Source organism: Lichenostomus cassidix, chromosome 24 (genome assembly GCF_008360975.1).
Source record: "Lichenostomus cassidix isolate B80296 chromosome 24, HeHo_3.0, whole genome shotgun sequence".
Classification (NCBI taxonomy): domain Eukaryota; kingdom Metazoa; phylum Chordata; class Aves; order Passeriformes; family Meliphagidae; genus Lichenostomus; species Lichenostomus cassidix.
This window is the reverse complement of record NC_139504.1, coordinates 6,718,516-6,742,483: the sequence shown is the minus strand read 5'-3', so window position 1 is coordinate 6,742,483 and position 23,968 is coordinate 6,718,516. Positions and strand designations below refer to the sequence as shown.

Here is a 23,968-nt window from a genome sequence, read left to right as displayed (position 1 = left end):
TGGTGGCCAGCCAGCTGACTGACTCAGCCAGTTTGGTCACTTGCCATATAGATTTAAAAACAAAACCAAGCCACGGAGAGAGGAGAGAAGGGGATTTGGATGAATGGGCTTTTTTCTTGTGTGTCAAGTAAATCCTAGACCAGCCCAAGACATGTTTAGGAAAATGGCTTCCTGGTCTTGTTGTACCCGGGGGTGCGGCACAGAGAGATCAAGGCGCAGCACAAGTCTGCTGGTGCCAGAACCAGTGCAGTGTGAGAGTCCCACTAAGGCACTTTGCTCCTGACAAACCACTGAAGTGCAGTGAAAGCCTAAGGCTCCGGGGCTACCCCCAGAGCTGGTTTCCTCCAGCCACCTCAAGGGCCAGGGACTGCAGTCTGGGTCCCCAGGCAGGTGTCACCTGCCTGACAGATGGGACAGCCAAAGCTAAGGTGACCTGCTCCACTGAATGTGTCCTACATCTGCTGCAAAGAGAGCTGTGGAGTCTAGGCTGCCTGCTGCTGCAGCTGCTCTCGAGCCATGGGCTATGGCTGCATTCTGTGGGCACCTCCTCACCTTTACCTGCTCCTCACCAGAAAAATGTGCACAGGAGGTGGGAGGAGCAGAGAAGAGGTTGTTTTGAAATACCAGCTCCCATTTTATTTATCTGGATCCCACAGTGCCCCATGGCACGGTAGCCACTTGTAATGAGCGTTCTGTTCCCAAAGTACTGTACAAACAAAAACACGTGCTCCCCACACCCTTTGCAGCAACTCAACATGCTGGCATGTTCAGCACAGCACCAGACAGGCAGTGCTCGCTGCTGCACAACAACTCGGCACTTCCATACAACTGGATGGTCATTAAATCCTATGTGAATAAGCAGTTCTTGGCACTTTCCAGCTGCAGCAGTTATTACAAACACTAGTTGGTGAAGGAAGCCTCGTGAGCCTCCCACGCAGTGATCTCCCATAGAAACTGGCCAGCCTCCCTGGCAATTAATCCGTCGCTCACTGCAGGGAGTGCAGACAGAATGTTACCTAAGGAGCTGACGACAGGTAAGCGCAAACCCCGCTCCTATTCCCATTTCAAGATAGCAGAACTGAGGCAAAGAAAAACCAAGGCCCCATCCAAAGCTGCCCCAGCCATCAGCAAGGCCAAGAAGAAAGCCTTTGCCTTTTGGTTCCCAGTCCCCAGCATGGACACTAAGACAATACTGAAATGTTCATCAGCAGAGCCCCACTGGCCCCATGGGGGCTCAGAAGAGGGATGGAGACGTGCACCCCGTAAGTTGGGGGAAGCAGGTGCAGGATTCCCCCAGGGATTGCTGCAGCAAGGCACTCAGCGAGGCTGCTGCTGCCTGCACTGGCTCATGCAGGAAGCAGATAGACAGGCGCAAGTACAACTGCCAAGCCGGATGGGACCCGCCACCACAGGGTGAAGGGCACTGCTCACAAACCAGCGGCTGGAGCTCTCCCCAGACTTCAGCCTTCCCCAAAAAGGCTTGCCTCACCTTTTAGAGGTGTTTAGAGCTTGAGCAGGAGAAGCACAATGTACACAGTAGGGGAATGACAGGCAGAGGTTTGCAGCGAGCTAAAAGGGGAGATTTAATAACTGTCAGAAAAAATGGCTGCTTTATTGCAGGCAGCTTGTAAACCCTGGAGCCTGAAGGTCTGGGAGTAATTTCTCCCTCCCACGTGCTGGGCTCAGTTTGTACTGGGGGTCAGAGGCCAGTGCTTTTCCAAAGCATTCTGGGACAGACGCCAACTGGAGCAGGCTGCTCAACACCACTCCTGCAGCAGGGCCTGGGCTTTGAGCAGCAGGCTGGAGCCACTATTAACCCTTTGTGGGGTGATTTCTCCCTTCCCCCTCTCCTGGCTCCATCCTTTCAGTGAGGAAGACAGTTGCTGCAGGCCCACTGTGGCCACCCTACACGAGTCTGGCTAGGGAAACCACTGGCCTCCCAAAAGGGCCAGCTGGTGCTTCAGTGTGGCCTGGGGCCTGTGCTTAGCTCTCTATGTGCTGGCTCAGCCTGCTCCTGACCCACTAGGGACAGAGTCCTGCTTGCAGGCCCAATCCAGGAGTTCCCTGCACAGGAAAGCAAGAGCCCAGAAGAGTGACAGCCGAGCACTTGGGATAAAGTCTTGTACCACCCTTGGCACAGAGGGAATGGTAACTCATAATAGGAACTCATCCAGCACCACCAGAGAAGGGGAGAAGAGCCAGGTACTGCTCTCCTTGTGCCCAGCACCACTCCCTGCAGTCCACACACATGCACTTGCCATGCCACTTGCCTCCAGGAAGCCTCTGGACACAAAGTCACAACCAGAGGCACTAACCCAGGCACTCTCAGGAGAGAGTGCTCCCACAGCCAGCGTCCTGCTAGACTCTTGGAACCCCTTCCCCGCTCAAAGGAAGGATGTCTTCCCCAGAAATCTCCTGGACGCTGGAGCTCCCTCTGCCTCCAATTATCAGTGTTTTCTTCTCAGGATAACATGGTACCCAGCTGCCTTTCCCTGCGCTCCCGCGCTCATCTCCTGGGGGAGGCAACAATTGGCCTCCACATGGCACCTTCTGCTTCTCCTCAGCACTGGGTAAACACCAGAACCTACCAGTCCTTGCCTCCAGCTGCTGGTGACACCCCTATTCCCCAGTGGGGACTTTAAAGGCTGCCTGCCAGAGCCCTCTTACCTCCTCAGCTGTCTCCTCCTAGGCTCTGGGACAGGGTCTAGGTGGCTGGGGGAGGCACTGCTTTGCTGTCTCACCCCTGAGTTGCAGCAGCTCTGGATCACCTGAGCAGGCAAGAGCATGGCTTCCTGCAGCATTTCAGCTTCCCCTCTCAGGGATGTGTGAGAGTATTTCTGGCCTGCAGCCCAGCCCCTCTGCCCCCATCCCACTGAGTATTTGCCAGCACCAAAAGAAGAGAGCTCAGTTTTGTTTCTCAGCAGCATCTCTCATCTCCCTCTTAAACATGCCTCATCCTTCCCTTGCTTCATCTCCTTCATGCTCAGCACCACGCCAAACAGAAGGGGCCTGCGGCTACTGCCCAGGCAGACAGGACACCCAAGCACTCGACTTGGGGTCTGGCTGCTGGATCTGCTCCAGGCTCTTTCCCTCCGTGCAGCAGCACTGGGTCCGGTTGCCACAGACTAGCACCCCGAAGTATGCTAACAGGTGCACCAGGGCCCTTTGCTGGTGACACCACAGAGCTTTGGCCCTGCTTGCCATGCAGCCTCTGGCCTCACTGCTTGCTGTCAGCCAGACTCCCTGTCCCACAGCTCCCATCCCTATGCCACATCCCTCTAAGGCACTTCGATGATTTCAAAGGCTCCTCCAGCAGTATTTACATGGCATCCACACCGCTCTCCCACTACCACTTCTGACACAAGGCACAGTAACGGATCACAGCCTTACTAACCAAACAGGGGGGCCAGAACCTACTGTCAACTGTGTGCCAAGCAATACTTCTCCATATAACACCAAGCTTCCTCCAAGCTGCCAGAGGAGATCTGGCTGTGCCTCAGTCCTCTTCCACCGCAAAGATGGTCACAATGAAGATGATCCCTTCTCCCTCCAAACACAGAGCCATGCCGTCTTGTCTAAATCACTTCAAATTGTGCTCATATCCTTTCTGATCCAGGTACAAAATGGCAAATTTCCCTACTGGCTTTGCTTATCCCATCTTCCCAAGCTCCTGTTTTCATGTCCCACCTGCAATCCCTCCAGCTCCTCCAAAACTGCCTTTACCGTCAGAGCTGGTGAATCCTCTTTCATCCTCTACCATCTCTTCTGACTAATCCACATACCTCAGCCCTCCTTCTGGGCATTCCCTGAGATCACAGACAGCCATTGCCTTCATACTCCCAGCTACTGCTTCACTGTGAAGTTCACAGGTTTCAGGTGAAAGGAGTTGTCCTAGGTTGCACTATAGATGTATTTAAGTATTCTATTACCACCAGCTGTGGGCCGTTAGCTGCTATCACCTGCTAGTGACCCACTCCGGATGACAGGCAATGGGCCATCCGTTAGCTGTTATCCCACATGACAGGCAATGGGCCATCAGGGACCCACCACGTGACTCATGGACTTACCTCATCCCATTGTGGGATGCTCTGCCCAGGAGGGAGGAGCCAGGTGTTCCTACCTGGATATAACCTGGCCTTGGAACTGCCTGAGCTAGCCCTGTCTACTGGGTTCCCAGAGGACAAGAGCTACCACTGGACCTTCAGCTGGAGACCAGACTTTCACAGGATCACCGCTTGAACTGAACTACTTTAGCTGGACTGCTACCACCACCCTAACAGGGTGTCAGGTTGTATCTGACTTTGTCAGTGCTTTTCCTTGTATTATTTCACTTATTGACTTGTGATCTCCCACTGGTTTGTTGTCGCTGTTGAGCCACTAGCAGAGAAGTAGAAACCCAGGTTCTCAGGCAAGAAAAAAGAGCGTTTATTATTTTGATTTCCATATATATAGACTTCTCACAGGTCACCCAGATTGGTCAGTCAAAAACCTCCCCCTAGGCCTAATTGGCCAGGCCTGAACTGCCCAAGTCTTGAGACCCTGTTTGCAAAAAACATTCAAACTTTATCTTTGTTTATAAAGCACAGCAAAATGTTCTCACGAGAAAGACCTGTGCTGGTCACAGTTTGTTTTCAAACCAATACAGGAGTTTGCTACGCTTCTCGTGACCACTTCATTAAACCCTTCCGCTCCATCCCTCCCATCCATCCCTGCTCCTCTACTCTCCAGAGAAGTCCCCAGGCTAGAAGCACACAAGATGAGGCCAGAGCATCTTGGCAACTGTGGCTTAGGGGATTGCCTAAGCTTGGGTAAAGATCTCTTAGGTTATTGCCACACTTTCTGGTGCCAAATGCTAATATCTGCAGATGGGAACCTGGTGCAGCAGCACTGATAGACTGAACCCACAGAAATGCCACTCTGCCAGGTGCTTCCTACTGCCAAGACGGTGGGACTTTCAAGCCTGGAGGTTACTCTCAGGAGACAGAAACCCTGAGGCCTTCTACATCCAAGGAGCACATCAACCCACTACTTGGCCAGAGCAGAAGGAAATGAAGCATCTGTCTCCTGGAAGGGGCCACATGAATACCTGCAATAGCGAACTTTGCCTCCCTTAGCTGCACATGACATACTCAAGCCAGACACCGACTCAAAGCATCCAGCTCTGGCACCAGAGCTGCAGTTCACAGCTGACCTTGCCACATCTGCTCCAGTCAAATGGCTCCAAGCTTTTTGCCCCAGACTCCGTGCCTGCCTCAGGCCCCAGGCCCTGGCTGGAGCCTTGCCAAAGAGACGGCTGCCTGTTTGAATCATGAGCCAGAACCCGGTAAGCATCACCTTTAATAAGCCTTTCTCCTCCATCAGGCACCCTGATTTTTTTCAGCTATGGTCTTGTGAGGCAGAAGGCTGCCTGGAGCCAAGCCAGCTCCGGGGAAACCACCATTTCAAGGTCCTGCGAAGGTGCCTGTAAGAGCAGAAGGGAGCTTTGGTTGGGTGTGCAGGGGGTGATGCAAAGAGCAGGCTGTTTGCTGGGAAGCTGCTGCTACTTGCCAGGAGGCAGTGGGGGAGGAGGCAGCAGATGTCCGCAGACAGCATTTGCTGAGAGCCTGCAGCACTCCAGCCCGGTGAGGGGAGGAAGGCAGCGGCTGGTGCCACTGCTGCTGCAATGTAATGGAAAAGGAAATACACAACAGAGTCCACCGAGAAAGCTTATGATGCCTTTCCAGCCAATAATCACTACTTCACCGATAGGGAGGCCTGGCACCTCAGCTGGGGTTAGAGAAAGACCTCAGGATGACTGCTGAGAGACCTCAATGCAGCAGGAAAATTCCCTGTCATGAAAACTGCAAGAGCCTTCTTCCCCTAGAAGCAGTGGCAGCTGCAAACCCCAACACAGCTGTTGTGCTGGGGCTGAGTCTGTCTACAGGGGCCTGGGTGAAGGCAGCATGCCACAGCCCATGAGCTGCCCTTATTCCTGGCATACACAACAGCCGGACGCTCACAGTGAGGGCCCAGACAAGTGCCTAAGGATGGAAGCACAGCAGAAAGATGAAGAGAGACCACCTCTGCCTGCAGCTTCTCCCTTGCGCGCTGGAGCCAAAAGGGGATGTTTCTTTTGCCCCCCCTCTCTTTCCAAACAGAGGACACTGAACAAGGCCACCAGCTCTGTGGCAGTCAGCCAGTGAGCCCAATCCCAGCCACACTGCTTTTGTTGCAAGCATGAGTTGTCAGTGAGGCTCCAAGTCAGCCCACGTGGTTCTCATTTCCTGCCTCTGGGCAGCGGAGGTTGGCTTTCTCCCCTTCCCACAGCAGTGAGGCTGACCATAGGAGCTCTACAACCAGCAGCTACCTTGCAACCAACCCTCTTCCATGAGTTTTGTCCTGAACCCAAGATGTGGTCAGCCAAGCAGCACCTTGGGTTGTTGGGTCTGACAAGTCGTATGATGATGGGAAGCAGCACCTTAGCATATCCATCCCTTGGCACTGGGACCCCGAGGGCAGTGGCAGGTCCAAGGCAAGCCATCCTACCATCAAAGAGGATCGTTACCATCACCAGTGACTATAAGACTCTCACTCAGTCACTGCCCAGACTGTTCAAAGGGACCTGAAGATCTCCAGAAAACTTGGCATTTGCTTTCTTCAGACTGAGAGAAACTGACTTCCCTGGTAGGGTATCTTTGGCTCATTAGCCTATACCATTCACAGGCTCGGTCAGATCAAATTAAGCAGTTCCTAGGTTCCTCCTACAGCATACTGAGATGCAGTCTGGCGCTTGGGTCCACTTGAATCCTCTTAAAATAAAAATTAATTGATATGCAAATCAGACAAGGCATTAGACATCTACTGGCCAAGGACAATGCACAGATTCCTCACTGTTTCATGCCACCATCCCAACTCCCCCACACCCCTCCTCCTTTCTGAGCCCAGGGTCAGCCACTAGCCATGGCTCAAGAGAGCAGGGTGGACCCCACAGATGCACACCGTGCATGCAAGAGAGACTGGATGGCACATATTATTCTTGAGCCAGGTCCCAGCTCTGCCTTAGCCTCTCCTCGATTATCAGCATGTCATGTCTGGCAGAAGCACTGCTGGGCTCTCACCACACAAGCTGAGTCGAAGTATAGGCACATCAATGTCTGTGCCCAGTGTGGAGGCAAGGAGGTAGCAAGAGAAGTAGGAGCCTGACTTCCTGGAGTGTTTGCTATTGGGATTCTTGTATCAGTTTCCAAGAAAGAACAATTCTTTGCATACCCCTGGTAGCTTTTCCAAAAACACTGCAAACAGCTACCACAGCCCCAGCCACTGGACCACCCACAGACAGAAACAGCCACGGAGCGAACAGTGAAAGAGAAACCCCTCAATATGCTCAGGACAGGATCTTGGAGGAAGGATAATGCCAAAACATGGCATTACTCTTGGATATGCTCACCTCTTCTCTCTCCCAACTAACTAGCCACCAGCCACAGCCACCCTCTTCTGCAATCCTGTTTCAACCCCAGGCTGGACAAAGCAATTAACTTCTCCATCTGACTGTAGTGAGATGAATACAAATATTATCACCCAGAGAGCAGCCCTGAGCAATGCCAACATCGTCCCTTTCCAGTGAAAGAGCTCGGAGCATGGCACTGCCAGCATCAGTCTCAGAAACAGAAATCCCAGGGTGGCTAGTTTGCTTCACTGGTGTTAAACCTACCCACTGTGGACCTCCATGGGCTCCTCCAAGGGCCTGTAGGCTGCTGCTGGGAGTTCTGGGGAAAGGACTTTTTAATGGCAACCTATTATTGCAACAGCATCAGAAAAATGCCTGGGACCCTTAAACTGTGGTGGAAAAAAAAAAGAACACTAAACCCTGCAAATATAAGGAATACATTTTAATCAGACTAGGACTTTGTGAAATTACTTTTGATTAAAAAGTATAATAAACTAAATTATAAACATCTGCCACCAGTAGCTGAGTCTCTGAATATTGTGAAATCACAAGGTGGGGTAAGAAGCAATTGTTTACAGGTAAAGTCCTGACCACACAAGCAGGTGGAAAAATCGTTCTTCTCACTAAAATAACACATCAGGGCTAAAAGTATATAAAAATATTTGGAAACAGCTGGATGCTTCTTTGCTGAAGCTCTGCTTTAGGCAAAGTAGCTCTTCTTTTATCAACAACTTCAACTCACAAAACTGACTTTTAAAGAGCAAAAATGGCTTTGGGTTTTGGAGAGGTTTTTATTTGCTTTGGGGTTTGCTTGTTTGTTTGATTGGTTGGTTTTTTATTTGTTTTGTTTTGTTTTAAACAGGCTCTAAAGCATTCTAAGACTGACTTTTTTTTCTTTAATTTTTTTTTTTTTAAGAGAACGAGGAGCAAAAACTCACATTGAATTCTCCAATGGAGGTGGGAAGTCTAGGCAGATCATTACTGAGCCTCTGACCTGGGGAAATGTTTTGGAAGGAGAGGTGCCATGGACTGAAGCACAGCCATGCCCCTGCACTTACCTGTGCTTCCTTTGGGTTTGTAATGTTCTGATGGTGAAGAGGACAAGCAGGGCTTGGTCTTTTCTTTCACAGTGTCAAGTTCACATGAAACAGGATTCTCCACTCAAAATCAGAAAACTAATTAAAGAGTACAAAGACCATCCACTTCAGCCATTCTAAACCATACATATGCAGATGGCATCACAGAAATAAATAACAGTACTTAACTGTTTTTTCAATAGTCTCTTTAGCAGCTTCCTGTGTTTTTGAGCTCTGAGGACAAGCCGGGACAGAGAAGCTTATCACTGCGAGAAGCCAACAGGAGGGCCACTCTCATCATTCCCAGAGTGAAGGCGCTTGGCCTCTCCCATCAAATGCAATGTCAGCTTCTACGCATGAGCCCCGAGAAAGGAAAGGGGACATATCACTAATTTTTCAGGTGGAGATGGGGACACAGCCATGAGGAGAGGTGCTTTTTCTCCTGCCCAACACAGCAGAAAGCAGGGGATGGGTCGAATGATGAAAAAAGGGAGAGTAGGGCACAATTCTGGTGCCCGCATCCCTCTCTTAGGGCTACCAGGCCTGCGCAGGCTGCCAGATCAAATAGCTATCCAGAGCCACACTCCTGACAAGGATAACAGGCAAAGCCCTGAAAGCAGGACCAGTGTGAGGCTCCTTCCACCCAGAGCCATTACTGCCCATGTCTGATGCTCATCCACAATGACTGGCAGCACCTGATGCTTATGGATCACACAGAAACCTCAATCCCTCCCACTGGAGAAGTTCCACAACTCCCCAGGCCACTGCATTTTTACAGGCTCCAACCAAGACCCCCCCATCCCAGTCTCCACAGGTGCATTTTCACCATCAGAAGGAGGTCTGGGACACTGGGGGGACATGTGAAAAAGATGGCAAGGACCAGCCTGTACCCTCAGTGGTTCTCCAGACTTGAAGTACTTGCTGGGAGATCCATGACATCACTGGTGGGCTCTCCTGAAGGAAACCAGACAAATGCAAGGACAGACTTTCAGCACCTCACCTAGGGGAAGTTTATCTTAAACAGAAGGCTCCCTGCTCCTTTCTTGGCATCATCTTACAAAAGGAAGGCAGGCAAGTCACCATTGTTTTTGGGTCCCAGTTTCTCTTACTGTAACATGGTTTGTTCTCCGAAAGGGGAAATTACACAAGACTATCCCTTTTGGGTCAAACATTATGCTGGCAGCACCTGCATTCATACATCTGTATGCCCACAGCATCCCGCTTGGGGACTGAGGTATCCCCTGACAGGGAAACCACCAGCACAGCACCTGGTGGCCATCTTTTCCCTGAGCCTCGGGGACCAACATGCAGCATGTCCACGTGGCCTGTGACCACAGTAGAAACAAAACCACTGCCATTCAGAAAAAGCATAATTAGCCATTCAGAAAAAACATAATTAGCAAAGATTAAACTGCCAGTGGCTATACTGGCAGCTGGAGGGAAGACACAGACCACCACCTCCCTGCAGCAAACGAGTCACTACTTCCTGTGTCCATGGCGCACCAACCAAGTGCCCTGCAAGGCTCACCCCCACCTTGCCCGCTACAGGAGGATGCACCGAGTCTGCTCACCCTGATCACTAGAAAGTGTGTATACTGCCATATACAAAATCCTCCCTGTCTTCTTTTCCAAACTCATCTCGGCCTCTCTCAGCTGGGACCCCCTCATAAAAGTAAGATGAGACAGGCCTTTCCTGGCATTTCCTTTTTCTGAAAAGGCTGTAAAATTTTCCAAGCATAGCCAAAGCCAGAGCAAAGTTTGTCAGGAGCTCAGCTCATTAGGCGGCTGCTCAAGGAGCCCCGCGGGAGGTGCAGGCTGCATAATTCAAAACATCTTGGACCCTGGAAAAGAAAATAGAAACTAGGCTGCGAGAACGAGGGGGGCAGCTCCAGCTCCAGTGTAACCCCTGCTCTGGGAGCGCCCCATCCGCAGAGCTCAAGAGGAGCCACGGCCCCAGCAGAGGTGCTGCGGCCAACCCAAGTGGAGCTGGCACCAGGCAGAGGAAATTCCAAGCCTGTTGCTTCTGGCAGCCACACTGGGCCCTGACTAGAACCTCGGCAACCTGGAAACCGGCTACTCAGCAATTTTCTTGCCATCCAGAGGACTCAGTCTGAACCACAGTTTCACTTCCCCCTCCCTGCCCAAGAGGCAGGGAACACCAGAGGCAAAGAAACATTTGCTCAAAAGCTGTCATGACCAAAGCCCCCACAAAACTGCTCCGCTCCGAGAGGACAGTCTGGAGCTGCTGCTATCGCCCCCACCCCACTGTTGCATCTGGGGGCAGACAGAGCAGAGGAAACTTGCTTGGACCAGCCCTAGGTCTCCCTGATTCCTTTTGCTCCTTGCCAGAGGAAAGTTCAAACAAGGCTGCACAGAGGCAGGACACAGGCAGCTTTCAGCCCAGCCTAACTGCCACACTTGAGGCTTGCCTGTGGCCGGACCTGCTCCATTCAGGCCCTGTCTGGCCCAATCCTCTGCTACAGATCAGTGCTGGAACAAATCCTGCTGAGGAAGTGGTGAAAGCTCCAGTGCTTCAGGGGTTTCCACAGCCTTGGCCAGCTTGATGCTGAGAAGAGTTGACTGGAGATGCAGCCCTTCTGCTCAGTTACTGCCCTTCAGAGCTCCCCATCCAGTGCCTCCCTGCCCTGAGTAGGGAGACCTACAGTGTGGGTTGTTGGGACACTTACCTTTTATAAGCCACCTTTTTATAAGCCAGTATCCTCTCCCAACTGCAGTCTTTCCAGAGGCTTGAAGCCCAGCAGGGCAACAGAACGAAGCAACAGTCATTGCACCCACTGCTGGAGCCGCTGCCCACCTGAAGGGGAGTACAACTGATACACAGCTATCTAGCATGATCTGTCTTCCAAAGAGCATATTAAGATTTTATTTTCTATCAGGAAGACTGCAATGCTGCAGAGTCCCTGCCTGCAGAACCAGGCAACTGATGCAGACCTGATCAGACAGACACCATGCCCTGGGTAGAAAGTCAAGGAAGACCATTCACAAGGCAAACTTCAGCAGGGGATACACTGCAATCAAAGAGCAACAGGACCCTTAACGTAAACCCTTCTGAGAAAGTTGGGTATGGCCCTCCAAAGAAGGGCACAGCATTCTTGGAGAGCAGCCTTTCTTTGCAGGGTGAGTGCTGGGCAAGAACCACAGTGCTCCCTGGAGTACCAGAAACTCGATTTGGTAGCCAAGGACACAATTTGCAACTCCACTGTATTCACGCAAGTTATAGCTTTGTGACTTCAGTTGGGCAAATCCTGCTGGAAAACTCAAAGATGCACTGAGCATTGAAGATACTTCAAGAGAGGAGCTCCCGACTTCCAGCTTCTCAGAGAGAAGAAAACCCCGCTCATACCTTGCATAGGAGACTGAGAGGCAGCAGAGTACGAGCGATGAGCAGGAATTGGGAATCCTGGCTTCTGTCTCTAGCTCTGCCACATATTCCCTTCCTGTCTGTGTTTAAGTTACTTCCTTTCACTTTTCCTCCCAGCCTCTATTTTGGAGGTTAAAAAAAACCAAGTTCTTGCTTCTGCAGAGTGTTTAAAACCTCTTCTGTCCTGTGACAGGGCAGAAGATTGCTGCAGCCAGAGGCTGCAAGACACCCAGCATGCAGGAGGCACACTGCTCACACAAACTCCAGTGCAGCCTGGCATTTCCTGTGCTTACATTTTGAGAAGCACAGAGTCTGTAAACAGTCAGTGCCACAGAGCATCTTCTACACAAACTATATCCTGGCCCATTCCTCTTCTTGGCCACAGGAGTAGGAGCTGAGCAACGAAAAGGAAAGCTGCTCAGCTGACCTGTGACAGAAAGAACAGTGCAACCTAACACGACATTTCTCTGGATATCACACCTTAAAAGCAGGTGGCTGTCAAACCAGTAGCAGCAAGCATGGGCAAGATCCAGCAATAGGAGAGGCAGAGTTAAAAGGGAAAAAAACTGCAACAAAATAAAACTGCAAAAAATCAACCCAACCAGCACCCTTGAAGACGCACAATGGTGCAGACGTGCCTGAGGAGCACAGCCCTCCTGCTCCCTAGCAGATCCATCCTGTGGCCTCCCACATACTTTGGGAAGAAAGACAGCAAGTAGGCATAGGCAGGAACAAGGAGCACTCTGTGGTTTTGCTCAGTATTTCAGTCCATCTCTCGCTCAGGAGGAGCTCTGCTTCACTTTCCAAGTCTCGCCCTCTCTGGCATGGATCACAAACCTGGCTTCTGGCCCAGGACTTGGCTCCAGCAGCGCTCATCACCAAACAGGGTGACGCCCCACCTCTGGGCACAGTGCATAGCACAGTCCTAAAGCCATCTTGAGGCTATTACCCCAGCATCAGAAGAGGCTCCCCATTATCCCCCAGCTGGGATTCCAAGCATCCTGAGTCACAGCTGAAAAACCCAACACCCAAACATAGCTCCAGCTCTTTGGGGGAAGAAAAATCCAGCATCAAAGTACTGTTTTCTCTAGTGGCTCCAGCTGAAGCTGCCAGACAAGCTGCCCACATTGGGGAAGTCCTATCTCCTGAAGATGCCCGGGCACAGCTTGCATGTTCCTCTGCCTGGAGCTGCCCAGAAAGATGCAGCAGGATTATGCCAGGTGAAGGCACTGCCCTCCTATCACAGGTAGTGGAAAAGGAGCTAGAAACCACTGCCTCATGCACCCATCTGACAATTCAGCAAGGATACCTGGATACAGGGAAGCCACCTGGGCCCAGACACCAGCAGCAGTCAAAGAACCAGATCATCTCCCCATAAAGAGCTGAGCAAGTGGGAAGGAGACTTCATCACATTCACTGTGCCCAGCATGGACACACACTCAGCAAGTGCAGAACAGGTTCCTGCTTCTCTCTTCAGGGCGCTGCAGCCCATCATCCTCACACTGCTTTCTCCAGTGCAGGGTTGTAGCTGGCATCCAGGCAACCCTGTCCATTTTGGAGTCCTATTGTCTCAGATGGCCCATCCCACGCCTTGGAAGAGGGGCAGCAGGAGCATCAGGTCCAGGCCCAAGCAAGCAGGACTTGGAGCCAGTCAGGATGCCCAACAGCAGCACATCCATTTCCAAGGCTTGATACAGGCTTCAGATGGGCATGCCAAGATGACCCATGCTCCATCTTCCTGCCACACCATGGGCCAGGCTGCTTTGAGGACCAACAAGCACTGCTGGCCAAGGATGCAGGGAGCAAGCAGGACTCCTGACAAGCTGCTCCTCCATAGCATGGCTTTCCCTTAAATCAAAAGCAGGTGCCAGTGACACTAACTGCTTCCTCTACACTAGCTCCTGCTGAGTACAACGCTGTGGCAACTGCAAATGCCATTGTGAACTAGTCTCAATTAGAACAAAATCCATCACCCTCTTAACCTTTGAGTTTCATAGATGATCAGGTAGGAAGAAAACAAAACCCAGGAAGGGTCTGGTGCCAAGTAGATGATCTGTAACAGGCACCACGAAAGAAGGAAGGGTGCCTCTCATCCATGGCGTGTGGTTTGGCTAGTGCTGCCTCCCCAGGAGAGGCTGATGAAGTGCAAAATACAGACACAGAAACCATGCCCACCAATCTCCAGTAACAGTTCCTGGGTACCTTCTACTCAGAGCTGCCAAAGGCGGTGAAGAAAGAAAGCCAAACCAAAGCAGCAAACTGGAAAGCAGCACACAACTTCAAAGCAGAAGTCAAGAATGGAGGAATATCACTGTAGCCATCCTCACAATCTGCACCACACAGAGCTGCTGAAGATGCACAACTGAGAAGCAAAGCAGCCACAACACTTCCTAGGCCCCTCACTCCAAGATGGGTGCATTTTTCCACAGCTCTGGTGCTATGAGAAACCTCATAGGTTAGCTAAATCTCATGGAGATCAACTACATAAAGTCAGAATCCACAGCTCCCGCCACCCTCTGGAAATACAGGACCACACACGAGATCACCAGAAAATGCATTTGCCAGGCAACATCTTCCTGGGAGGAAAGGAGAGCTGACTGACACCAAGCCCTGACCTGCATTAGATTCTGATTTTCCAGAAGAGTCGTGCTGGCAATCCTCCTTGCACTTCACTGACACAGCTTAAATGACACTGACAAAATATTGCTGTGTCTGTACATCATATCACTGTGATATCTCTACCCTGCGTTATATTATATATCCATGCATCTACATACCATGTTTCCTGTTAAAAAAGTCCAAAGTAGTCAAACACAGCACAAGTCTCCTATGTGCCCCTGCTTCCGCCCTCCCAGACCCCTCCTACCCACCCATCCAGGGCACTGGCATGATGCTGGGTCTCTGCCAAAAGAGCAACAGCATGAGGAAAATGACATTTTCAGGGCAAACTCCGGGCTTCTGCTTGGCTAAGACTGTTAGGGGACAGCTGACATCCCTGGAAGGAGGCAGTGACAGAAGCTCAGGAGCAGGCTCACAGGTGGAACAGACCCCTGATGTATTCTCAGATGGGAACAGCAAACTTGTGCTTTTCCACAGGGGACTTATTCTCCCTGTGGAAAGAATAAGAGAAATAAGAAGAGACCAACTTCGGAGATCCATAGGTCAGCATATTTAAAACTGGATGGAGCCCTAAGGAATTAAGAGCTAGAAGCCAGCCTGTGCCATCTCCAGGAAATGGCTAGACCTGAATAGATTAAAACCCATCACAGCAGCACATCTGGGGAACACAGACACATCCTCAAGTGCTTTGACTGCTAAGAACTTTACCTCCTAGCAGCAGCAAAGCCTGATGCAATCACCTGTGACAGGGCAAAGAAGCAAGGGTTTTTCTGATGCCAGTTCTGAACTGGACACTGTATTGACAAGACATGGGGCTGAAAGAGACAGAAAACCATCCCAGGACCCATCCTGGGACCCTGAAACCAGCTGAAGATGACTGGAGTAACAAAGTTTCTACAGCAGTAAGAAACAGCCACTGGTTGGGACACAGCTGGCGCTCCCCACAGAGGGAACCAAGAGCCTCCTCTCCAGTTACCCCCCCCCTTCCACATCCCTCCATACAGCACGTGCTGCCAAAAGGGAAAACACTCACAGTGTTCAGCAGGAGAGAACAGCAGTGAAGAGAAGAAAAAGCAAAGGTTTTTTCTCCCCCAAAAGAGCAAGTATGGAGGACATGATGCCACATGGGTTGACAACTCGATAGACAAGTCAAAGGCTGAGTTGAGCTCAGACCTCAGAAACTCCAGGCCAGTATGAGCGAAGTCCACAGCTCATGGGCTGGAGTTAGCCTGGAACTAAACTGCAACTCCAGTGCATCCTTGGCAGGTGCCCTGGAGTAGCATAGCCCAGTGAGCTTGCTATGTCCAGCTTCTTAATGACCCAGTTGCTTCACACAGCTGTCTGTCCCCTCTGTCACACAGTGGCCAGAGAGCCACCTTCCAACAGCAACACAGTGAGATACAAAAGGGCTTAAAAGTACAAAACACAACTATTTTACTTTCTTCAACTGAACAACAACTGTGCTTTCTAGTTTCTAAGTATGCTTTCCTTTGGCTGCTGCCTGTTTATTTCTTTCTGGTGGTAGGGATCTGGAAAGAGGAAACAGACTTTCAGGGGCAAGGAGACATAGTAACACCTAGATCACTGAATACCATGAAATACCATGAAATGGATTTTCTAGGTAATGACGATGCAGGTCAGGGTGGTAAGGAGCAACCAATCCTGCCATCTGCTCTGCTAAAATGGCAACACACACAATAAAAAACAAACAAAAAGGTTCTTCACCAGTTAGGTTGTGAATGCTCTGGAAAAAGTCCCAGTGGAGAAGACAGTTTCTATACAGACAGCACGCTGGTATGCTCATCTTTCCACCAAGGAGAATCAGGCAACAACATCGACCTGAACATATTTGCACTAGTACCAGCCTTGGGTGTGTATTAAATACCCACGTGTGGTGACAGCCAGCATTATCACAGGCACCAGTCAAAGGAGGTCTTGATTCAGCACCAATACAGCCTTGCCAAATGACCTTGGGCAAATCACTTCCTTGGTGACTCACTGTTCTTATCCCTCCTGCCACCAAAGTAGCAAAGCAAGGCACACACACAACCCCTGTATGTGACTGACGGATGGAGGGAGCTGCATGTCATTATTGCATGCCTGGCACGAAACTGCATTTGCGCAGGGTAATGAGTGATAGCCACATTCGCAGGACAGATCCTGCAGGTCAAGAGCACACAGCTAAGGCTCCTGTAGCATCATTTCACAGTCAAAGGTGCATGGTTGTCCTCTGTGCCATGCCACCGGCAGCCCTTTGCCTGGCAGAGCCAGGACATAACCGTATGCTGCCGCAGCCTGACACCCTGTCAAACGGAGCTGCCCCCAAGGCGTGCAGACGCCGTTGCACACAACACCACAACAGCCTGCCCTGTCATGTAGCATTACTTATGTGTTCAGATATGCATCCTTCTCGCATTTCTATTCCTGCAAGTGGTTGCTAGCAGAGTGGGGCTGGAACAAGTTCACCACCTGCTAAAGACACGTCCCTAATACAACGCATGGGAGGTTATTTTACATCGGTTCCTTTCTGTGCGCAAGGAAAATACATACATGTGGTGTTTCTCCCATTTTTCTTCCAAGCCGACCACATGCCTGGTTTATTTCAACAGGGAACTGAAGCCTATCGAGTAGAATACTGCAAAGAGAGGGGAGAGGTCTCCCCTGACAGTTAGGATGGGCTCTGACAGGAGTGTTTGTTTAAACCGCATGTGAAACGTGGCGAGTTCCAATCTTCCCTAGGGCTTTAACAGCACCGGTAACGTCTTGCAAAATCCAGACCAGCTCCGATAAAACCAGACGCAACCCGAGTAAGTTCTTTGCACCTAGGGAAAAGCCCCAGTCGAGGCACTTTTGTCCTCGAGGAGTCGCCTGCAGTCGCGGCAGCAATGGGTGACAAGAACCCGGGAAGAGCGGTCCCTGAGACGTGAGAGCGAATCGGGAAGGGTGCCGCGGACCAGGGGCAATGTCCAAGGCAAGCGGAGGCACTGACACCTCATTCCCAGCCGGCCGGACTCGGTGGATAGGCCGAGCCGAGGCCGGCGCCGTCCCCCGTCAAGTTATCGCCGCCCCCGGGAGCGGTGGTACGGTGTCTGGCCCGGAGACTCCGGCTCGGACGGGGGCTCCCGGCTGCCCTCCTGTCCGGATGACAGCCCAGAGGCGGGCCCGGTTGCACAGGGCAAGGGGTCTGTGCAGTGACGGCGCGGAGCCCCAACTTCCCCCCGGGGCGGAACAATGGGGCGGTGGCCGCCCGGGCCCGGCGGGGCACTCACCTCGGCGGCGGCGGCGGCGGAGCGGCTCAGGGTAGGCCGGGCGAGCCCGCCGGGGCGGCGCGGCGCGGCTCCGCGGGCTGCTGGGAGCCGGCCAGCGGCGCGGGGCCGGCGGCGCGGGCCGCGCTCATGGCTCGGCCGCCCGCCGCGGGGCGCGGGGTCGGGGCCGCTGCCGCTGCCGGCGGCGCCCCCCGCCCCGCCGCGCCGCTCCTTCCGCCGACTGAGCCGGCGGCTCCAGCCCGCGCCCGCCGGCGAGGGTGGGCGTCCGGCCGCGGCGAGCCCCGGCTGCCCGCCCGGCCCCGGGCCGCGGACGGCTTCCCCGCGCTGCGGCGGGCGGCCGGGCGCGGGCGGCGGGGAGCGGAGCCGGCGGGCGCGGCGGCCCGGGCGCGGGCGGGGGCGCCGTGGCGAGGGCGAGGCGCTGCGGGCCGAGTGCTCCTTTCTCCGCCGGAGCCTGAATAATCATTTGGAGAAACAGGATCATTCACTTTCCTCCGAGCCGGAGCCAGGCGCTGCCCTGTCAAAATAAAAGCCCCGCGCGCCTATTAACCGCTTCCTGGTCGTGGGCGCCCCGCCGGCCGCCCAGCGGCACCGCCGGCGACCGGCACCGCCGCTGGGGACTGGGATCGGAACCTCCTCCCGTCCCGGAATCGGAACCTCCTCCCGTCCCGGGCCGCCCGTGGCGAGCGGCCGGCGCCCTGCGAGTGGCCATCCAGGTGTCGCACACCCACGCGTCTCACAGACATGTACGCTGTGGCACACAGGTCCCAGCACCGCCGGGACCTGCAGAACTGCATCCCAGCCTCCGCGACAGCACGGGAGCTGGTCCTGCTGAGCATCCTTCTGCCCTTTATCATCCGAAACACCGGCCCGCAAGCCACCCGTTCTGCTCGGGCCGACAGCGCGCGTGTCCTGCTCTAGAGCCTCACAATGCCAGGGAGATCCCCCATCTGATCCCCTCTTTGCCGCATCTCTCAGAGCCTGTGCGGAGTGGGACTTCGATGATCCTTGTGGGTCACTTCCCACTCAGGATATTCTGTAATTCTATGCACAAGGCACGAGGACTGGCTCCAGCACCTGAGAAGAGCAGCATGTTATTATCTTTACCAAGTTTTCCGGGCATTGACCTCCGTCCTGCCCTAAACAACAGACTCCATGGACGGGACCCTCACAGTGCACAAGCATACCAGGCTGTGGAGGCAGCCTGCCCGCTCCTAGGAGATGCCACCAGCATCCTAACCAGGACGTATCACCTTCCTGCCTGAAGCGCACCAGCCGCCCAGGGGTGGGGCTGGGAGGAGAGGGCTGGAGGCAGGGACCACTTGGCAGCATCCCCAGAGTTGCAGAGCTCAAGGTGATGTGGGGACAAGCAATCCAGCTCCAGTGACAGGGAGACGGCGGCCTTGCTTGAAAATTAACACAGACTCGCCCCTCTGCTCACACCCACAGCGCCCGGACCGGGCCGGAGTAGCCGGCCTGTCCCGGGAGCGGAGGCGGGAACGGCGGCGGTGGGAGACAGGGATGAGGGACAGGGGTGGGAGTGTCACCCCGCCAAAATCGGGGGCGGAGCGCCGCAGCGCCTCCTACCGGGGCTTAGGGAGAGCTCCCGGCGGGGCGGGGCAGGGAGCGCCTTGCCCCGCCCCTCCCCACCCCGCCCGGCACCGGCGAGTACCGGCACCGGCAGCAACGGGGCTCTGTTCCCCATGGACATGCGAGGGGGGCTGGCGGCGAAACCCCGGACACCCTCATTCCCCAAGGGCAGGTGAGAGGGATGCGGCGGAGCCCTCCCGTTCCCCACGGACAGACGGTGCTGCAGCGAGGCCCAGCGAAAAGCAACGGCGGCGGCTGCCGAAGGATGGAGGGAAGGAGAGAGAGAGAGAGAGAGAAGCGCCGACTGCTTCCCGCCCCAACTGGAAGGGGTTGCAACCAAGACATCGGTCTTTGCTGTCGCTTCTTTGGCACCTGGCACAGGGTGGCTTCGCCCGTTTGCAGAAGTGCCTGTGGAAAGCACCCGAGGCCGAAGCAGACGGAAGGGGCGGGTTGCGGATGCTCTGGGCTTTACGTTGGGGGGCTGCAGTCTACACAAGTGGGCAGGCACTGGGAATCCCTTTCCATCGAGTATCGTTTGCTTACACTAGCCCCCCAAGGGAGATACACTCCTCCAGGGGAGTGTTGAGGCCATACATCCCCCTGCATCTCTGGTGAGCTCCCAAGTGCCTCATCAGCAAGCAGTGACATATTTTCACACTTTCATCCTTCCCAGTAGCAGCACTGGGCTCATGTCCCTGCAGACAGCATGCACAGACGCAGTGGGTTAAAAACAGTGCCCAGCCACCACTATCTGGCATGACAGTGCCAGCTCAGTGCCAGAGGCAGACAGGCAGCTCCTTCCCTCCAGCCAGGTGTGATGCAGAGGGAACACATGGAACCACCTGTCCTCTGGGTCCTCTGGCTGCCTCTCCCTCCCTGCTCCTTGCCTGCAACCTTCTGGGCTTTCTACATCACAGCCCCTCACATCTCTCCCAGCCTCCGCACATGAAAGTGGCAAAGCAAGACTGGAAAAGGTCAGCAGGAGGACCAGCTGCTGCCGGTTCAGCACTGAGCCTCTGCCTTTAATTAACATCTGCCAGGCTAGCTGCCCTGCCTGCACTTGACGACTTCTAGTCTCCACTTCCCTCCTCTATCATTATGCCCACATTAGGAGAGACAGAGAGGGGAAGAGATGGTGAAGCAGATTCCCTGGAATTCCTCAAAGTCTCTCTCTGCCAAAGCCACCACGATGGCAGCAGCTCATCCCAGGAGCTGCCTGGTACAGCAGCACCTTAGCAAGCCTCAGCCAAGATGCCCAGACTGGCTGTTACCTGTTCCTCCCTTGCATGTGGTTTTCCTGCCTTTGGGTCACAAAGCATACATACAACATATAAAACAAAAGTCTCCCAAACTAGTTAATGACCAAGAGGGAGCCATCTGTGACAGTGACTCCAGCCTTCTCTGGGAAGAATTGGATCTGACCTGAAGAAGCTCCTGACACATTTTACGTCTGTGGGATGCAGAGAATACGGGGCTACAGGGTCAGAAGGATCGGCCTTGTCCTGTTGTGTTTTGCTGACAAGGACATGTGGAGTACATGGAAGCCAGTCCTAAGCTATGTCCGAGGCTCTGGGACTTGTTCATTCCCATTGAATCTCCAGAACACCAGCCCTAAGTTCAGACCTTCACAAGACCCCTGTGGGCAAGGCCCTCATTATACTTATGAATATTATTAATTAGGCCCTATTAACTATACTGAAATTAATTATGTGACTCATATTTAGCTGGAGCCACCTCTTTGCGAAGGTTTTCCCCAGTGGATTGCTCCAGCATGTCCCCAGCAGAGGTCCCAGAGATGGAAGAGTCCAGATGAATTGTGCTGAAGGAAATGAGTCTGGGGCTGTGAAATGCCTGTTTTAGGAGCAGCTCTCTGTTTTGCTGATCCGTGTAGCTATGGAGCAGGGAGTGGTAGCAGTCCAGCAGCATTAAATCCACAAACCTGGTGCACAGATTCATCCTGTATTCTCCCACAGAAAGGCAACAGTCCAGCAAGGGGATGGAAGAGGCTTTGTTGCTATTGCTGAGGTAGACTCAGGCCTAAAAACATCTTTTCATCTCTTCCCATGCTCCTCTCAGACCTGCCTATCCCTGTGCAGAGTCCTGACCAAAATATCCTTTTCTTCCCCTCAGACACAGGCACAGATTCTATCCCATAGGCTCTTGAGTCTCTGATGTGCCTCATCTCCCTTGGACTACATTGAAAGGTCTCAATCCCACTTCTGTTTTGATGGTACCACAAAGCCATTGCTCAGGGAAAAGGGAAAAAAGTCAGCCTAGGAGAAGCCCTAGGTCTGCACCCAATCCTTCAGCCAGCTGGGGAAGAATGGGTTCCCTCATGTCATGCTCACTGGAGTTCGAGCAGGACAGCCACCACCAGCAGGCCACTACAAAGAGCCTGCACTACCTTTGCCACCTCTGCAGCTGCCTAGGCAGCCTGTGCCATTGTCTAGATGGACCTGAACAGAATCAGAAGTGCCCAGTTTGGCTTCTCCTTTTAAACAGGATGCCCTTTCCTTATTAACCATCACATCTCCAGCAGACCAAGACTGTTTGCCCACTGCAGTCAAAAGAAACTTGGAAGCCCAAAGACAGCACATGAAGCAATGCAGCCAGCCAGCCAGCCAGCCAGCCAGCGTCTCCTGTTTAGCATCCTCACTCTAGAGCTGGGCAGTGACCCCCTTCCATATGCTGGGATTTTCTTTTGCTGCAGTCCTAAAGGCAAAACACAGCCTGCACTGAGGTACTGAGGGAGAATTGAATCAAACTGAGACATCCTCTTTTAAATGAAAATATGCTGCTGCAGCCACAGCATGGCTGACAGACCATCATCTAGCAAAGACAGACTCCTGACATGGTTCCAGGATCACAAAGACACCAAGACTCAGCATCCTGGATGCCTTCCTATTGCTGTGGTGCCTGGTGCACTCCTGATGCCTGTATGGGTAACAGGCGGGATGCAGCTCTTCAAGTCTTCTTCCCTCCTTGTTACTCCTGCACACCCTGAATGCCAGCCTTATCCTCCCAACATCTCAGATGCTCACTGCAGCCCTTAGGAAATAATCTCAGGTCCACCTGATGCTGCTGAAATCCTGGCATGGGATATGAACTCAACTCCTATCACAACTTCCTGGCCTCAGACGGCCTTTGCTAGCTGCTCTAGATGTATTTGGGCTGCTCTGAGTGGAGCCCTGGCTTGGCTGTTCCTGGTCTTGGGACACTGCTGCTGTCCAGGGCAGAACCTGCCAAGCAGCAAACCGAGAAAAGGCTGGGATTTACTGGCGCCGGAGCTGCGAGGGAACTTCTGCCTCTGCCACCCGCTAGGGCCAGGAGAGTCGGAGCCTACCGGGCAGTCTGCGGGGCCGGGCACCGCTCCCGCTTTCGGCGCCTGCGGAGGAGACGCGAAGGGTTAAATCATTTGGCGAGGCCACCAGCGTGATAAACGCGGCCATCGGCGGAGCCAGCGCCTCCCATCGCCCCCGGGGTCGGGCTGGCGGGAGAGGGCGGGTGGCGGCGGCGGGGACTCTTATCCTGATACGGCGCCTTCCGCCAAGTGCGGGTCTGGAAACACTGAGCGGCGGGACTGGCTCCGCGGCCGCGGCCCTCGGCGGCACAAAGCACGCAGAGCCCTCGCCCAAAATCCAGGCGGGAGGGAGCCGGCGGCCGGGGGTCTCGGCAGGGATGCGGGGCTTCCCGCCGCTGGCGGGATCTTCCATTCCGGGGCATCCCGGCTGGCCACGCAAGCAGAAACAGCCTCCACATGGGCAGCGCGGGATTCCGCGCCTGCTGAAACAGACCGGCGGCTCCCGGAGCTCCACGTCCGCTCCGACAGCCCGCCCTCCGCTCCTGACCGGGACTCTCTCTACGCCGCCCCTATCCCTGCTTGGCACAGCGGGACACCCAAGCAGCCTCGGCGTGCACAGCACACACCATGCACACGTGCGCAGGAAAACACACATCGCAGACGGGCAAATCATCATGCAGATGTGCCCGGGATGGGTATTGGCAACTGTGCCGGGGTAGACACACGTTCTGCAGGCACGCACGAGCATGTGCAACCACAAACAGCAGGAACAGAGCGCAGCACATGGACGCCAGCCCTAGAGCTACACTGTAGAGCAAGCAATCTGTGGTGCCTCATACCAGAGAATAAGGAGATAGTCAAGGAAGGTGCAAGAACAGCTTTTGCTGTCACTGCTACTACAGTCTTACAGTAAGGCAGAACTAGAAACAGACCAATCCCTCCCTTTGATTTATTTACTCAGTGCTTTTATCTCCAGAGGACTCCTGGAAGCTTGGTCACTTCAAATGTGCAAGCCTGTGCCGATGACTTGCAGAGCAGAGATCAGGAGAATTTTCAGAGAGGTCACAGGCCTGACACAAATCCAATTATATACAATGTCTCTATTAGTATTTGGGGTCACTTGAAATCAGCACTCTGTAAAGTGGGTCGTACCAGGAAAAGTTAGCAAGCTGCTGCCTTGTGCCATCTGCCAGCATGGCAAGGACTTGTTTTGGTGGTCACTTAGACTACCACTTAAGACTCCCATTATTCCCACATACAGTCCTCTGTTCCTAAGACATTAATGTGCATCTTGGCATGTGCAATGCCTCA

At 53.5% G+C, this 23,968-nt stretch overlaps 1 protein-coding gene and 1 long non-coding RNA gene across 3 annotated transcripts in view; one reads left to right on the top strand and one right to left on the bottom strand.

The window, feature by feature from the left end:
* The window catches only part of BCL9L (BCL9 like), a 47,159-nt gene extending 28,939 nt beyond the window's left edge, over window positions 1-18,220 (bottom strand). The window contains exon 1 of one of the 2 annotated variants that reach the window (XM_085081936.1): window positions 17,773-18,220. The gene's annotated coding sequence lies outside the window, so the exon portion shown is untranslated. The remainder of the gene's footprint in view (window positions 1-17,772) is intronic. The other variant, XM_085081935.1, reaches the window with a different exon arrangement.
* On the top strand, window positions 4,650-8,690 carry LOC146427630 (uncharacterized). The gene is made up of 2 exons (XR_014856364.1): window positions 4,650-5,323; window positions 8,343-8,690. It is a non-coding gene; the product is annotated as an uncharacterized LOC146427630 (long non-coding RNA).
* Window positions 18,221-23,968: the final 5,748 nt, after the last annotated feature.